This window comes from Triturus cristatus, chromosome 9 (assembly GCF_964204655.1).
Source record: "Triturus cristatus chromosome 9, aTriCri1.1, whole genome shotgun sequence".
Classification (NCBI taxonomy): Eukaryota; Metazoa; Chordata; class Amphibia; order Caudata; family Salamandridae; genus Triturus; species Triturus cristatus.
In genome coordinates, this window is record NC_140592.1 from 607,465,318 (window position 1) to 607,483,255 (window position 17,938).

Below are 17,938 nucleotides of genomic sequence, written 5' to 3' on the forward strand. Positions count from 1 at the left end.
TCTCAGGTTCTACTAATTGGATATTTATTGTTTCAAAGTCAAATAATTTTTTATATGTTACTCTATTTTTCTAAATTGGTGTGGAATTGTTTTGGTATTATGTTTTAACTTAATTGCTATTGTGTGCTGCATAAATGCTCAACAAATTGCCTCTAAGTTAAGCCTGACTGTTTTTGTGCCAAACTAACAGTGGGTTGAGTACAGGATAATTTAGGGTTGGCTTGTGCCTAACCTTCACAAAGATTATGGCTGCTGCTTGATTAGGGCTTCATCCCTCCTTACCCAGTATTCCAATTTCCTACAGTCACCATATTCATCTAGGGTCATTATTCAAATCTTAGAGTCACAGGTCCACACGCACACAATTCAGGAGCCCCCTTGGGGGATTGCGCACCTGCATTATGGCAGTTGACTCTGACGCTAGGATAAATTTGTTGTTCATATGTGAATGGGAATTGTGTGCATTCGAGTAGTAAGATAATTGAAGATCAGTGTTGTGCCAACAACAACATGTGCAAAATAAAAGGGGCAGCCCTATAACCCTGGGAAATTGGGCAGGACACTAATAAAACAAAACAATGGTCCCTTCAGGGAAGTGCAAGCCTCCACTTCCTTGGCAATTTTAAAAAGGCTATCAACTGATTGCTCATCATAGAGAATTACCAAATTCAGTTGATTATAGACAACACTTCGAATTTCAGAATATATAGAAAGGCATATATAAACACATTGATTCAAAAGGTGCTCCAAGAAATGAAGCAGGGATAAAGAATAAGTATATTAAAGTGTGAAAGTGCTATCTATAATGCATATATACAAAGCTGTTGGCTGACCTGAAGGTAAAATGCAATGACATCTTGAGAATCAGAGTATGGTGTGAACATTCCTGATTAAAATCAGCCCACCAGCACATTTGTCAACTTTTTGACCAAAATCAACATTATTTTGAAACAGGGTCATCATCAGGAACAAAAACAAGGTAGCACCATTCTTAAGCAAAACATCCAGGAGTATAATTTCCTCCACATCTTGACACTCTTTGCATACCCCACCTGTTGTCACTTTTAAAGTTTATTCAGCAAGGGACAAGCAAATTTAGGCAAGAACATTGCTCAAACACCTCTAAACTCAGCAACCAGCTGGAAGCTCTAAAATTTTTCAAGCCAGCAACGACTGACCTGTTGACGGTGTTTGAGCACGTTTTTAGATGGCCAAAAATGTGTCCAGCAAAATTACTACTTTAATATCTGTTGCAGCAATATCATTATTACTCGTGCACAAAATCTTACATGGTTTTAAAGTCTGTCCAAAGTGGCTATCTTGTGTGGAGACAAGATATCTAAGGAGGCTCCACCATGGCCCATCATTCAGTTATTGAATTTCCTAATGAGTGTGACCATGTAGTAGTGTGCACTTGACAGGAAAGGATCTTCCAGTTCTGTACTGGGACTTTTCCGGTAAGAAGAGTTCTAGTTGTTGTGAGAGTGCCAGAACAGCCTTCAGTTCCGAAGGCTTCTCATTGGCCTTGGTTGAACTTGGAGATGCTCCTCCGTTGAGAGAGGGCAAGGAGTGTCTGTCAAGCCTGGGAGACAACTGCCAAGAAGGAGAAGTCCAGCCACTGTTCCCATGAGCTCCGAGGCACCTGAAGAAAATGCAGACTGCTCTGGGGGAGTGCAACCTGTGCTGAACCAAGTTTGGAATGGGTCAGGAATCCTGATCTCCTCAATCTAACCTCAAATCACGGATTCAATCTGCAAGACAACTGATACTGTTGTGACAGCCTGTCTTTGTGTTCTGCAGCTATGAGTGAGCTAAAGTACCTGGAATTGTAAGTGATAAAGGATTGATTCAACTACTGTTCAAAGCAACCAGACCCTGAAACACCAACAGCTGCAGGTGACTGTTCAGATTTTCCAGAGGACTCCACCATGAAGTACTGAAGTGACTGATGCAAACTCTGCCAACCAGCAGGGACTTCTGTCATGTGAGCTGCCGTCCAGCCCATGACACTCTGAAAGAATTTGAAGAAGGCGAGGCGGAATCCTGGACATGTGCTCATCCTGTCCGAGCATCAGCAACAAGTTCAAGTCAGGAACTGTTGAACTCTCATGAGCAAAACTAAAGTGGGTTTGAACAATGCCATAACTTTAAACACGAAGGCCCTCATTAAGATGGCAGTCGGACGAACATCCACCCGCCATCGAATCAGGATGGAGACAGCCTGACATGTAGTCGGTGGCTCCACCCACCTTATTATGATCCAATCACCATGAAGTCGGTCAGAAACACGCATTTCTCAATTGCAGCTTGTGTTACGGCCCGGAAAAGGAACACAGCACAAGCCACAATTGAAAAAGGCATGTTTTTAAACATCGATGCACGGTGCGCCATGCATCATATGGTGCCTGGTACACAATGCATAGTTGTTTGCGAGAGCACCACATGTGCCCCCCTGGCACCTTAGCTGAGGCTCATGGGGGATTGGGGCACTGTTAGGGGCCACCAAAGTCCCATTCTGTCTTCCTTTACATGAAGGGAGAGGGAAAAAAGACATAGTACTCCCTACGGTGGTGCCTTCGCAGTCACCACCCCCATAGTTGGGATTACGTTCTGACTGACACTCTGATGGGCTCGTTCAGCCTGTCGGAGAAATCGGTCTCTCCCTCTGTCTGCTGCGCTCTGACCAACTGCATCACTATGCGATGGTCAGACCGCAGCTTCAGATGGCTGACGGACTGCCACCATTGTTCTGTCGGTGGCATTCCGCCTGTCATCATAATCGGGCCCTGAGTGTCCGTACATTTGTTAGGCCTGACCAATGTGTCATAGAACCAGGGATATGTTATAGTCTATGCTGTTCCTACATCTGCACTTATGCCATACTCATAAGTGTCCGTGTAGAAATTCTCCATGTCCATGTGAAGACATTTTTTCATTATTTCTTTACACAGTTTTGCATTTTGTAGTGTTTTAAATGACCTTTTTTTTTTTTTTTACAAAGGAGCAATGAGATGGACAGTAATTATTGCATCTGTTGCATTGCTATTAAGTTTGAATTTTGGCCCCAACACTAATAACTACATCTTGGAGAAACCTTGCACTGATTACCTCCCTACCACTAAGCGACAAGTGAAGGGTGTACTTGGTGTTCAGTTTGCAGGACCAAAGTAGGAGAAGCACAGAGACAGCAGAAGTAAAAATCACTAAACTACTAGGGTTGGGACCCTGTTATGTTATGTTATGTTACTGAAATTTGTACAGCGCATGCCAAACGGTGTCTTGGCGCTAGCAGGCTAGAGAGCAGGCAGACAAACTATTCATTAAATAGCCAGGTCTTTAAGGTCTTGCGAAAGGATGGCAGAGATGAAAGATGTCTGATGGAAAAGGGGAGATTATTCCAGAGTTTTGTAGCACCCACAAAAAAACTTCTACCTCCCCAATTAGCCTTACAAAATTTTACGAGAAAGCATCAGTTTTGCACCTTCAGACCTCAGACATCAATTTGGGGAGAACCAGTTTAATGAACACCTTAAAAAATGAGGGCCGATGTCGTGAAGTGCCTTATATACCAATGCCTTAAACTTAATGCGACTCCTAACAGGATGCCAATGCAGTCTCCTAAGGTGTTTGCCAATCGATTGGAACTTTAGGACCCCCAGCAGAAGCCTTGCCGCTGCATTTTGGATCATCTGCAATCTGTGAATCTGCTTCTTGGGCATACCAAGAGCCCATTGCAGTAATCCAATTTAGCCATGACTAAAGAGGTAATCACAGTTTTTCTGCTGTCTTTGGGGATCCTGTAGCCTCTGCTCTTCCCATAATCCCAAAATGGGTTCTTGTTCTCCTGCTTGATTCTAAATTGTATATGATATTAAATGTGTACTCTGTTGGATACAGGTCTTTGGAACTCTGATTCAAGGGAGGCACAAGCCATTTCTTTGTCAGTAGGACCTCTTTGAGTTACTGCCGCAGGGTAGCCGGTCACATGGATCTCCACAACAAACATATATACAGATATATATATATTGACAAGACGCTTCTGGTGCTGAAACGCGTAGAGTGTGATGCTCATTAAATTAATATATGCAACTTACCTGCTGGGAGTGCGCATGACTTCTTTCCTTGGATATTGGGAAAACTTTGCTCTGCTCCTACCCTGAAAGTATTGTGGTGATTCGTCAAGCGGGGGCCGAGAAAAAAGGGGGGTCCCAAAACACGTTTTCCCCATGCAATTTCCCATAGGAACAGCCCGAACCTCTGAACGGAATGACACCAAATTTGGCAAAGAGGTAGTCCTCAGTTCAGACTCGTGCCTTTTGCATAAATGGTGTGAATCCGTTCAGTAGTTCCTGAGAAAATTAGAGTTAAAAGTACATAAATATCTATGGATATGGATCCGCGGACCCTACCCGCACCGTAAGCGCACCCTCCACGTACCGAGCACGCACCCTCCCGATCGCGCGCTGAATGCTAATTGGTTGTCGAGTGTCTGTCTTCATTCGAAACCAGGAACTGTTGGCGGCCATTTTCTGCCTCGGTAGAAGCGAGGCTGAAGAAGCAAGGGGAATAAGTGTGTAAAACATATAAAGGGGGCAGAGTGTAAATACTCGGACCCTCTAGAGGTGCTTAGGGTTTTTTTTTTTTAAACGGGGAATGCATGCACGGTGCATGGATTCTCCCGCATTGGGTGCGCAGATCCACGGAATTTTTTTTTTAAACAAGACAAGAAATCATTGGTTGTATGACTACTTTCTACACTGAAAGGTAGGGTGTATATTTCTGTTTTTTAAAGGTATGATTCTTATTGGTTAACAAAAACAGATTGTAAGGAACATTATATATGATAAGCTGATATGTTGAAAAGTCAAGCACACTTCCTGTCTTGTTTAGCAACATTGTGTGCTGAACTTGTGACCTGTGTGCTCAGTGCAGTGTTTCATTACCTGTTTCTATGGTAAGAGGCAGAAGGCAGATTGGGGGAAGGGTTGAAATGTATTTCAGTTGGAAAGGGATAGTGTGACTGCTTGAGCACCTCCTGAGGCGGAAGCCGGGAGGCTGTGTTACTTAGCGTTGTTTCTGATTTTACTTGCTCTTAAATTGTACAAACTGCTAAATCGGCGTTTTATCCACACTCTTGCAACTCTAAGTAAATTAGCTTGATTTAATAAGCTTTAATCGCTCACTTCGTTCCCCCTCTTTTCCGCTGCCCTGGGCCACTCCCAGCCGAGCATTGACGCTGTGGAGCTGGTCCCGGGCACTGAATAGCGGCGGCCATCTTGTGTGTGGGTGGGATTCACAGCGCTCTAGTTGCGCATAAAAGGGGATGTCCATGCCTTCGCGCAGCGAACGCGCACAGCGGGCGCGCCTGACTCACGCCGGAGTCCTGCCTGTCTGCGACCAGGACGCGGCCGCGACGAGTCAGATCTCTCCTTCACCTTGGCCCTCCACTACCATCTCCTACAGCAGGGAAGCCTTACTTCACCTCGACTTAAAATCCTGTTCGTATGCACATACTCCTTCTTCCGATTCCTCGTCACTACCCTTTAAACCCTGTAGTGTACAAACTAGAGGCAACACCTCTCCGCCTCCATGTCATCTCCTACAGTCTCTCCCCCGACACTCCTCGGCCCCCAAGAAAATTATCATTAAAGCTGGACTGATTAACTGTCGTTCACTTGTGAAACACTCTTTAGATGTAGCTCAATCGTTAGAGGACAACCAGTGGGACCTTCTTTTTCTCACCGAAACCTGGTTAGGAGAAGAATCCAATCCCGCTCTCTGCCTTGCCATCCCACCAGATTACAAGATCTTGGGTGCCAACAGACAGAACACCCACCCCGGCGGAGGTGTGGCCATTATCTATAGATCTATCTGGTCCATCCCTTCCTTCTCCTATTCCCAAATAGAGTGTATCGAGGCACTACCTTTTTGTGTCAAATTAGCTGCTAACTGCGCATACTCAGGTTTATTAGTTTACCGCCCCCCCAAATCTAAAATCTCCCATCTCCCGGCCCTTCTTGAATATGCCCTACAAGCCTCCTTCTGTTACGCTAATTTCACCCTTATTGGGGACTTCAACCTTCACGTCGACAATGTCGATGACCCCACAATCGTTAATTTCCTGTCCACCCTATCAGATGGTGGGCTAAACCAAATAATTTCCGGTCCCACGCATAAGGCAGGACACACCTTGGACCTTATTTGCACTAACCTAACAGGCACCTCTACAAGTGACCCCATCCCTGTAATCTGGTCTGATCACTTCGTGATCCCTTTTACCATCTCCTTCTGCCATCAGGATCGATCGAGACCCCTGTCCAACTCAGTGGGTCGTAACTGGAGGATGATTTCACCAGAGAATTTAGCCCCTCATCTCTCCTTGTCCGCCCCCGAGGAGGCTACAGATTTAGACATCAGACTGTCTAATTTCAACCATTGGATTACTTCTGCTATTGACTTCCTAGCCCCTATCAGACCTATTAAATCCTCACGAGCCACCCCCTCCGCACCGTGGTACTCGGATGAACTCCGCATTTGTAAATCGGCCTGTAAACAGCTTGAGAGAAGTTGGAGACGATCTTACTCCCCAAACAGTAAATTCAAATATAAATCCGCCCTTAAGGAGTACAGGAAGAAAATCATAGATGACAAAATATCCCATCTAGAGGAGAAAATCTTCCGGGCACAAGGGTCTTCAAGAGTTATTTTCAATACCGTCAGAACCTTCACTGACCCTCTTGCCCTCAAGCGTCAACCCCCGGTGTCCCAGACCCTTTGCGACAGTCTATCTAACTACTTTGAAGACAAGATTGCCACTATTCAAAATTCCTTTCCCAGCAAGATTAATCCTGACAATCTTGAACCATGCACAGTCAGCTCTAATCCCACTCAGGTCTTCTCTAACTTTGAGGTGATTACCCCGGAACACTCGCTGGCAGAATTACTAAAATGCAAATCTGGTTCCCCTCTGGACCCCTGGCCGGCAAAACAGCCCCCCTGCTCAATCCCCTCTTAAATGAACGACTCCCTCCAGACAGGAATCTATCCCGACTCCTGGAAGCACGCCAGATTGGTTCCCATGATCAAAAAAGCAAGTGCAGACCCCACCGAACCTGCTAACTTCCGTCCCATCTCCCTGCTCCCTGCACCCTGCACCAGCTAAAGTGCTTGAGAAACTTGTACAGCGGCAACTGGCTAGCTTCTTGGAAACCAATGGTGCCTTCCACAACTCACAGCACGGATTTAGGCCCGGATATAGCACCGAGTCCGCCCTCATTGAGATGGCTGACGCCATCAGATGGAAGTTGGACCAGGGATCTAGAGCGGTGTGGGTGTTGCTCGACTTGTCGGCAGCATTCGACACCGTCTCCCACCCCGTCCTCCTTGACCGTCTGCAGGCAAAAGTCATACAAGGCAAGGCCTTGGAATGGTTTGCCTCCTTTCTGTCCAATCGGACACAGGCAGTATTCACACCCCCATTTACCTCGGACTGTCGCCCTCTCAGGTGGGGAGTCCCTCAGGGCTCCTCACTGAGCCCCCTCCTGTTCAATGTTTGTTTTTCCCCTCTGGCCGAGATCATCGCTCAATCCGGAATCAAGGCCACTTCTTACGCTGATGATATACAGCTACTGTTCTCATTCGACTCCCCTTCCCAATCTACCTTTGACCCGTTGAAAAACTGCCTCCGCAACATCGCAAGCTGGATGGATAACAATTCCCTCCGGCTTAATGCCGGCAAAACCGAGCTTATATTTTTCCATCAGCCCTCGCCTCTGGACCCCAACCGGTGGTGGCCCCTTGAACTGAGTACACCCCCTTCACCTAAAGACTCAGTTAAAAATCTCGGGGTAATCTGGGATACCAATCTCTCTTTCCAAGAACAAATGCAGACGGTATCCGCGGCCTGTTTCTCTAAGATGAGGATGATGAAAAAGTTCATCAATTTCCTCCCCAGCCAGACTAGGAAAACTATTGTGCAGGCTCTAATCACCTCCCATCTGGATTACGCCAATGGAGTGTACCTTGGTCTCTCCTTGGGCCTCCAGCATCGCCTCCAGACAGTCCAGAATGCTGCTGTTTGCCTGGTCTGTGGTCTCCCCCCTTCGTGAACAGATCACTCCCCATCGACATAGGCTGCACTGGCTCCCGGTTCATAAAAGGGCGGAATTCAAGGCACTTACCCTAGCTCATCGGCTATCAAGGGAAAGGGTTCCGCATACTTATCCTCCTGCCTTCGTCCATACAGCAATTCCAGACTTCTCCGCTCGAGCTCTAAACATCTCCTTTCCACCCCCAGAGTCAAAAAAGTTCGTTCTGCGGGAAAAACATTCCAAGTCTGTGCTTCCTCCCACTGGAACAAGCTACCCTTGTCCATCCGGACCATCCAGGAGGAACTCCCCTTCCGGAGAGCTCTAAAAACCTTTCTCTTCTGTTAATACCAACTGAGTCAGACACAGCATCAGCTCTCACAGAAGCGCCGGGACACCCCGTTAGGGTATCTGTGCGCTATACAAGATGCCCTAAATAAAATAAATAAATAAATAAGGGTTGAAATGTTTAACCAATAGAAATGTGTGTTTGCTTTTGAGTGTATGTGTGAAGGATTGTGATTTGATGTTTACATGTATATGTGTGGAAAAAGAAAGGGAAACTTTTCCATTCTTTGTTTTTGCTGAGAGGTGCACAGTGCAGAGATTCTGTAAAAGAAAATCTGGTGTGTGACTGATATACTTCTTAATCTACAAAACAACTTGAAAGGTGAGTTATTTAATTGTGAGGGGATGTATGTAGACTACTTTGATTTTAATCAGACTAATGTATTTCTCCTGCTAAAATGTAGGGAGTACTTTTTTTCTATACAATCTTATTGACAGTGTGTGTGCATGTAGAAACCATTCTGTGATAAGCATTTGTGTTTTTCATGTGTTTGCAGACAGATAACTGTGCTGTTTTTATATTTTGGTAGAATTAGAAACCAGTCATTGTTTATGAATTTGTGAAATGAGTTATGTTATGTTTCTATACTAAAATGTAGTACTTCTTCTAGATGAAGAAATGTGTTTTGGTATAGTGCAATGGATAGTGTTGTTTGTCTAGAATTACAGAGTGAGTATGTGTGCATTTGGGAACCACTGTGAGAGAAGCATTTGGTAACATTGTGTATTTGCTGAAAGATAACTGTTTTAAAACCTGTCATGTTGTCAAGTTTTAGTACCATTAGAAGCCAGTCTTTGCTTATGCATTGATAAAATAAGTCATGCTTTACGCTAATGTGATGTACTTTAATATGTAGATTGTGTGTAGTCTCCTTACCCCTTGCACAGTAGTGAATTAGTTTTGGTAAGCTGGTAGGGATAGTGTTGCTTGTCTAGAATCACACTGTGAGTCTGTGTGCATTTGGGAACCACTGTGTGAGAAGTGTGTGGTGATATCGTGTATTTGCTGACAGATAACTGTTTTAAATCCTGTCTTGTTCTCAAGTTTTTGTAGTATTAGAAGGCAGTTTTTGCTTATGCTTTGATTAAATGAGTCAGGCTTTGATACAAAAGTGCAGTCCTGAAATATGTAGATTGTGTGCAGTTCTCTTACCACTTGCACTGTAGTGAATGAGTTTTGGTAAACTCCTAGGGATAGTGATGCTTGTCTAGAATCACACTGTGAGTTAGTGTGTATTTGGGAACCACTGTGAGAGAAGCATTTGGTAACATTGTGTATTTGATGACAGATAACTGTTTTAAAATCGTTCATGTTGTCAAGTTTTAGTAGCTTTACACCCTTATGCATCAAGCCAAAATCCAGTCGGTAAAATACCGAATCCTTATTAGCTCCCGGTATTAAGTAAAAAATACCCAATCCCAATGCATCAACCCAAAAGCAGAAATCGGTATTTAAGGAATCCTTAAATAGCGATTATTTAAATAGGGATTCCTTAAATACCGATTCCTTAAATAGCGATTGCATTTAAGGAATCCCAAAGTGAGATTCCTTAAATGCAATGCATCAAAGTAAAAAAATTAGCGATTTCGCTAATAAGGGGAGCAAATTACCATGAAGATGAACTGCATGGTAATTTGCAAAAACTTTGAAAAATTCACTTTTGTGCATTTTTCAAAGTTTCATGTTGCGCACACACATGCCCTTAGAGCATGTGTGTGTGCAACATATGTGCACATATCATTTTCAGGGGTGCAACAGGGTGTCCTTTTGACACCCTGGCACCCTTGAAAGTGCTCCAGCTATTAGCGATTCGGTAATACCGAATCGCTAATACAGAATGGCTTTACATTCATTCCTATGGGCCTCCAAGCCCATAGGAATGAATGGGTAGGTATTCCTTATTACCGATTCGGTATTACCGATTCGGTAATAAGGAATGTTAAGGAATCGCTATTTGAATAGCGATTCCTACATGCATAGCCTTTTGCTATTCCTTATTAGCGATTCCTTATTTTTCGCTAATAAGGAATCGCAAATGCTAATGTTGATGCATATGCCCCTTAGAAGCTATTCTTTGCTTATGCATTGATAAAATGAGTCAGGGTTTGACACTAAAGTACAGTACCGTGTACTATTCTCTTCACTGTGCCAGAACTGAAAATTTAAAAGTTTTACCCAGGCACTAACCTAGCAGTAGTCTGATGATTTAGTCAGTTTCCAAGTACTCATGTTGTGAACCATACATTACCACATAGATTGCTTCAAATGTCTATGCAGTATGCATGCAGTCTTCTAACATACTATACACTTATCTTTCACATTTTCAATTTGCTAGTCAGTATCCATACACTTCCAGGAAACACCCTGTAACTCCCTTTGCAGTCCTCTAGTGACCTATTCAGCACCATGTGCTAATCCATTCAATGTGCCAAAACCCAAACACTTATAAATTCACCAAGATACTATTGTTGCAGTACTCTAATCATTCAGTCAGTGCCTAAGTATTCATGCACTGAGCCAGGCCTTAGCACATGGACTGCTTCAAACCCCTATCCACTATGTATGCAGTCTTCTAATCACCTAGACACTTGTCTTTCACACTTTCAATTTCCTAGTCAGTATCCATACAGTCCAGCAAACATCCTGTCACTCCCTTTGCACTCCTCTAGTGACCCATTCAGTACCAAGTACTAATCCGTTCCCTGTTCGAAAAGCCTACCACTTATAAATTCACCTAGGCACTCTCCTTGCTGTACTCTAATCATTCAGTCAGTACCCAAGTACTCATGCAGTGAGCCAGGCCTTAGTACATGGACTGCTTTCAATGCCTATCCAGTATGGATGCAGTCCTCTAATCACCTACACAGTTGTCTTTCACACCTTCAATTCCCTAGTTAGTATTCATACACTTCTAGCAAACACCCTGTCACACACCCAGTGTGTCTCCTTATAGTACTGTAATCATTTAGTCAGTTAGCATGTAGTCTTTTAGTGAGGTAGGCTTTAGGGCATGAACTGCTTCAAAGTAGTATACACTATGCATGTAGTGTTTTAACGATCGTCACACTTGTGGTTCAGGGCTATAGTTTCTTAGTCAGTTTTTATAGAAAATGTGTTTGTACAGTAATGGAATAGTATACATTTTAAAGTTATTAATTTACATTTATTTGTGATTCTTTTTTATAGATACAGAACAGGAGTGTTTCTCATCTGTTTGCACTCTTCTCATGCAAGATTGTTTGGATGAAGGGTCGTTAGGTGTTTCATCATACTTGCCGTGCCGCACGAGTATTTTTTGTTAGGATCCCCTCGCAACAGAACTCTTTTGCAAATCTTGCGCGTGACGAAGGTGGCATTGGTCTTTGTTTGCCCCTCTAAAAAAGTAGAAAATTTCCACACCACTGAAGGAAAATGTTGTGGGCGTGGTGCATCCTCCAAAAATTCATCCTTAGATTCGGTGAATATTTTGAAGCAACAACATTTACAGTTTTTGTAAGTTAAACTTATAAAATGTTGTTAGCTGTATGCATTTTATATGTCTGTGATTTGTATCTTGTTTTTTTGTTTGAGAATAGCATGTTGGGTTTTTTTTAACAATCTTTGAGATTTTTTTTTTTTAGCCCGCTGTTAAGTGATGAGTACGATTGAAATCACTATTTTTAGTGAAATTTAATATATTCTGAGAACAGCAAAAAAGGCAAAAAAATTACTTTGTGGAAATTATGCTGTGTTGTAAAAAATGTATTATTACATGTTATAATTGTTTTTTCCTTTTCTTTCACAGATCCAAAATTTTAAAATAAGCAATTTTTATGAATTTAGATTGGAATGAAAATGTGAAAAAAATGTGTACCATATTTTATTCCTATTACTGTGAAGGTCAGTTTAACTAAGTCTCAATATGCAGAATGAGGAGGTCTGCAAGAAGCTACAAAGTTGAAACATGTTTCTAAAAATACTCTGTTTATACCTATGTAGTTTTGAAATCTGACCATAATCAGATATCATGTGACCTGCAAAACAGAGATTTGAGGGGTTCATAATATTTCCCATTTTAGCTATTGAAGGACCGCAATTATTTCAATCATTCTTCTTTGAACATCTTTGCAGACAAAACTCTGTGGTTACCTTTTATCATACGCAAGGAATTTTAAAAACAGAAATATGTCACTTTTTGTAACATAGTTATTGTGTAAGATACTATTTCATATTTAAAAAGAGAGGAAAAGGCACTCTGTGCACTTTTTATACTCCATGTAAATACAACCTCATCATGTAGACCACTTTGTGTTGAAAGGGTGTTCTATAAGTGTTGTTGTGCATGATTGCACTTAATACTCATAGAACAAGACACATGTCTAGATTTATCAGAAATCATAAATCTAGATATGTGTGTGAATGGTGCACCATTCTAAAATTGGTGTAGGAAAGCACAACAAGGAGAATTGTTTTAATTTCTCCACATTTCTTTTATCTTCAATGCATGCTAAAATGTTCAGCATACATTGAAGGAGAAAAATGCATTTTCTCATTGTTTTTGTGCAGGAAGGTGTGTCTTCCTGTACAAAAACAAACAGCACATGACACAGGTATCCTTGCACTATGGTGCAAGGATGCCTGTGTCACCACATGGCTACAGTTTAAGCAGCAGTGCAGACAGAAGCATACATTTGCAACATATTTATGTACATATGTTGCATCCCTGTGCTTCGGAAGTACTACAGCACACTGCAGTTAAAGAGGTTACTGTGTGATGCTGCAGCACTTCCTCATAGTTCTGCACTTTTACATTTACCATACGCTACTAATGCATTCATTCAGTCAATTACGTACTACACATACATTCATGTAAACTTTCACACACTAACAAAGAAATGTAGCTCTTTTTTTAAACCAGGAAAGTTAGTTCTTACAAAAACTTTTCTTTTTCTTCTTTATTCTTTTATATTTTTTGGGGGGGTTTTCTAACAATTTTGTGATATTTTTGGTTTTTCTGGAAAAAAAAAAACAGGAGGAACCAAACAATGAACTTCAGGGAACAAAAAAAAAAACAAAAAAAAAAAAACTAGCAAATGTGACTTTCTTGCCGGTGGCAGATCAGATCGATCGACTGCTCACCGTAGCACAAAGTCGCATTGCACTTAGTGCAGAGCACTTTTAAATATTGAAATTGAGGACGGATGTCCAAATTTTGGGCTGATGGATACACTCTTGAGGTGCTCGGCTGCGATGAGGTGAAAGGCGCAGGAGCAGGAGTGTTTCTCATCCGTTTGCACTCTTGTCGTGCAAGATTGTTTGGATGAAGGGTCCTCAGGTGCTTCATCATACTTGCCGTGCCGCACGAGTATTTCTTGTTAGGATCCCCTCGCGACAGCACTCTTTTGTAATTCTTGCACGTGACCAAGGTGGCATTGGTCTTATTCTCCCCATCGGGAAAAGTAAAAAATGTCCACACCACTCAAGAAAAACGTTCTTTGGGTGGTGCCTCCACCAAAAATTCATCCTCAGATGAGTGAGGAGATGCAGGTGATGCCTGCTGCCCTGAAGCCATTTTTAGTTTAAAAAAGTTAGAGCTAAGTGTAAACTTAGTCTAAAAAAATCTTCTTCTCTGCAAAGAGATGCTCCTCCAAAGAAGGTGAAAGAAGGATAATTGAATAGGGTGGGGTCTTTCAATACTTAGAACAGGAAGTGTAATGAACCAATCAAATCTCTTTTTTTTTGCAGGTCACATGGGATCCGCGCATCCTGCGCTTACGTAGCACGCACCCAGCGCGCATCCGCGAAATTGAATTTAAAAAAATTATAGGATTAGATGTGTAAATATATTACTTTTAAGACTATTTTAGAGTTTGTCTTCAATTAATATTCACATAAAAGACATATATATGTTTTTTTAAATGTTAAATACTTCGCGGGAGCCGCGCACCTACCGCGTCATAGACGCAGATGACGCATCGCGGACGCGCGTAAACGTTGCGTTACGTACATCAAACGTGTCGCGTATAGGCTGGGAGTCGTGTACCGGTCGCATTGGAATTGCGCAATAACCACGTACCCGACGCATACCATGCGCGGATGCTAACGCATAGGAATCAAGAACGGTGCACATAGGGTGCACGGATCCAAAAACATTGAAAAATATATATAAAAGAAAGTTTTGAACATATAGTCAGAAAAATATTTTGAAAAATATAAAAAAAATGTTTGAAAAACCCATTAAGTTCAAATAATATTTTTTATTTTTTAAAAGTATTAATTGAAAAAATAAGTTTAAAAAATAGTGATAAAAAAGTATTTAAAAAAACGTAATTAATGCAATTGACACACTGAATTTGAAAAATATACAAATCCAATCAAAATCATTAAACATGATATCTTCAGAGATAAGTTATAGATAGGAATTAGCATTTAAAAACCTTTGAAATTCACTGAAAAACCATAGGTTTCATGCACGTTATAGTTAGGAATTGGCATTTAAAAACTTTTGAAATTCACTGAAAAAAACCAAAGGTTTCAGGGGCGTTATAGTTAGGAATTGGCATTTAAAAAACCTTAGAAATTCACTGAAAAAACCATAGGTTTCAGGCGTGTTATAGTTAGCTGGACATTTCCCTCGTACAAAACCCTAGAAATTCCCCTGTTATAGTTAGTTCAGCTAACTATAACTCGCGCCCCCGCAATGCACTGCTGATGATGTCACATATTACATCACTCATGACATGGTCAGTGACATCACTGATGACATCACTGATGACATCTCAAATGACATCACTGATGACAGCACTGATGACATCATCCATGTGATAAATTACTGCATCTTCTCACACCCTAATTTAACCATTGATACACCAACTCAAAATTTCAGACGTCCATTCTGAAAACCATAGATACTACAATACCAATAACTACATACCCACTCATTAACTCTTAGGTCTACATACACCTCCACTCACTTACCTGTACAGTCACTCATACTTACAGTCACTCCGTACAAGACTATCATATGCATTTATACACCTACATAGACACTCACACACCACCAATCATCCATAGAGGTACCCCACACCTAGACAGTCATGCAAATAATTATTCACACTCCCATTTACTCACCTATGCAGTTATACATACTCAAGTTCACTTACTCATAAAAATAGTACCACATTCTTACGCTCTTATACAATCATTGATACAAGCACACACTCATCCATACAGCCACTCTCACAATCACACACTCTCACATATACCCACTTATATACTCTTACACGCATATATACTGGCTTTCACATATGTAGTTAGTCACACATGTACCACTGAGATATATATTCAATCCCTAACACACCCATACATACACTCACTCAACCATACAGTTCATCACAGATGCACCCTTAAAACCATGCACCCATAGAATCACCCACTCACACATCTATGCACAGAGTCACACACACCCTACCCACACAAACACTCAGGCACCCATACAGATACTCAGACAACCAATCAATAACCCATATAGACACTTATATAGCTATTCACAAAACCATGCAGCCACTTATACTCTAACAGACAGACACATACAGACATTCACACAGTTTAGTCACTAGTCTGCAGTAAGATACATTTAATGACTCACTTATAGAGTCAGTTATGCATCTAGAAAATCATCCATTCACACACGTGTACAGCCACTCATTCTTCCACAGGCCATTCACTATAAATATATAAAACATATTTAAACTTTACAGAAACACACAGTCACTGGATGACGTCATCAGTGAAGTCATTTGAGATGTCATCAGTGATGTCATCAGTGATGTCACTGGCCATGTCATGAGTGATGTAATATGTGACGTCATCAGCAGTGCATTGCGGGGCCGCGAGTTATAGTTAGCTGAACTAACTATAACAGGGGAATTTCTAGGGTTTTGTACGAGGGAAATGTCCAGCTAACTCTAACACCCCTGAAACCTATGGTTTTTTCAGTGAATATATATATATATATATATATATATGAATCCACCATCCCACTCCAATGAAGAAGAAGGCACGTACACGAGGAAGTCAGGTATGGCTTTCTTTAATGTCTCGGGTCTCGCTCGCCCCCTGGCGAGAGAGACGCGTTTTGCTTTCACAGAAGGCTTTCTCAATCTAAATGACGCCAAACACATTTGAATATAAATAGCCCTTTCCCCCTTAAGGCAATGGTAAACATAAAAGAAATACTGATATGTATAAAGCATGCAATGTTAAAAGCTTTCAGCGTTGTAAATATACACATTTCAAGCATCCTATCGAGGAATGCGACTGGTGAAATACCACAGTGAGATTATGAAAAAATACAACGCAAAGTGCGGTAAATGGTAACAAATTGTAGCATAATGTACCACCAGATTGTGTAATTCCTGAAATAAACATACTGCATGCCAGCCTAATTGGTGAGCAGTTAATCTATTTTAAGAATGGCGCCAACCTCTCTGATAAGTAAGTCCTTCATACAACAAATAATGAAATACAAATGTAAAAATTCATGTTGCAATTGTCCCACACACTTTAGAGCCGAGACCTCTTCGATCCCGCAGTATATATATATATATATATTACGTACTGGCGGTCGCCAGTAGGTAGTTATAGTTCTAAAATATTTTCCATAGGAATTGCCATTATCTTTGGCGCCGTTTGACAAATCTTCGCAAAATTTTCAAAACTAATGGGGCGCTCCGGTCAGCTCCTTTGGTTCGTCTAGCAGGGGCCGAGAAAAAGGGGGGGTCTCAAAACGCGTTTTCTCCATGTTAATTTCCATAGGGATTTCGAAACAGGTTAACTGCTGAACGGAATTACACCACATTTGGCAAAAAGGTAGGTCTTGGTCCAGAAAGCGACCTTTTTTTAAATGGTTTAAATCCATTCAGTAGTTCCTGAGAAATAAAAGAAAGAAAAATATCAATATTTGAGCACCGAGGAGGGCTTGTGAACCCTCCCGGGCACGAGCTTCACTCTGATTGGCTGCCAATACTCCAAAACCTGGAAGTGTTGGCAGCCATCTTTTGACTCGGTAGAAACACCCTGACCCCCGAGGCCCGCTCAGGGGGTCCCGCAGAGACCCCCAGGGCCCAAAAAAGCATTTAAAAAACAGAAGAATTTGCGCAGGGCGCACAAATCCTGCCGAGAAAAAAATAAAAAAATGAAGAGCAGACTCACGCGCTTCATTTTAATGAGCCCCCGGGTGGGCCAGGTCTCGGGGGCAATGCCAAAATTAAATAGCGGTGGCCCACTGGGGCCCCAGCAGCCCTGGGAAAATGCTAATTAAATGCGAGGGCACGAGCCCCCATTGCAGCCTCGGGGACCGCCACCTCCCTGGGGCTTTCTTAATTGGATGTGGGGGGCTCCCAGGCCCCCCCAAGCACTTGGGACCGCCACCTACCTGGGGCTTTAATTGATTATGCATGAGGGTGCACGCAGCCCCCCCCCACAGCCCCGGAGACCGCCACCTCCCGGGGCTTAAATAAAT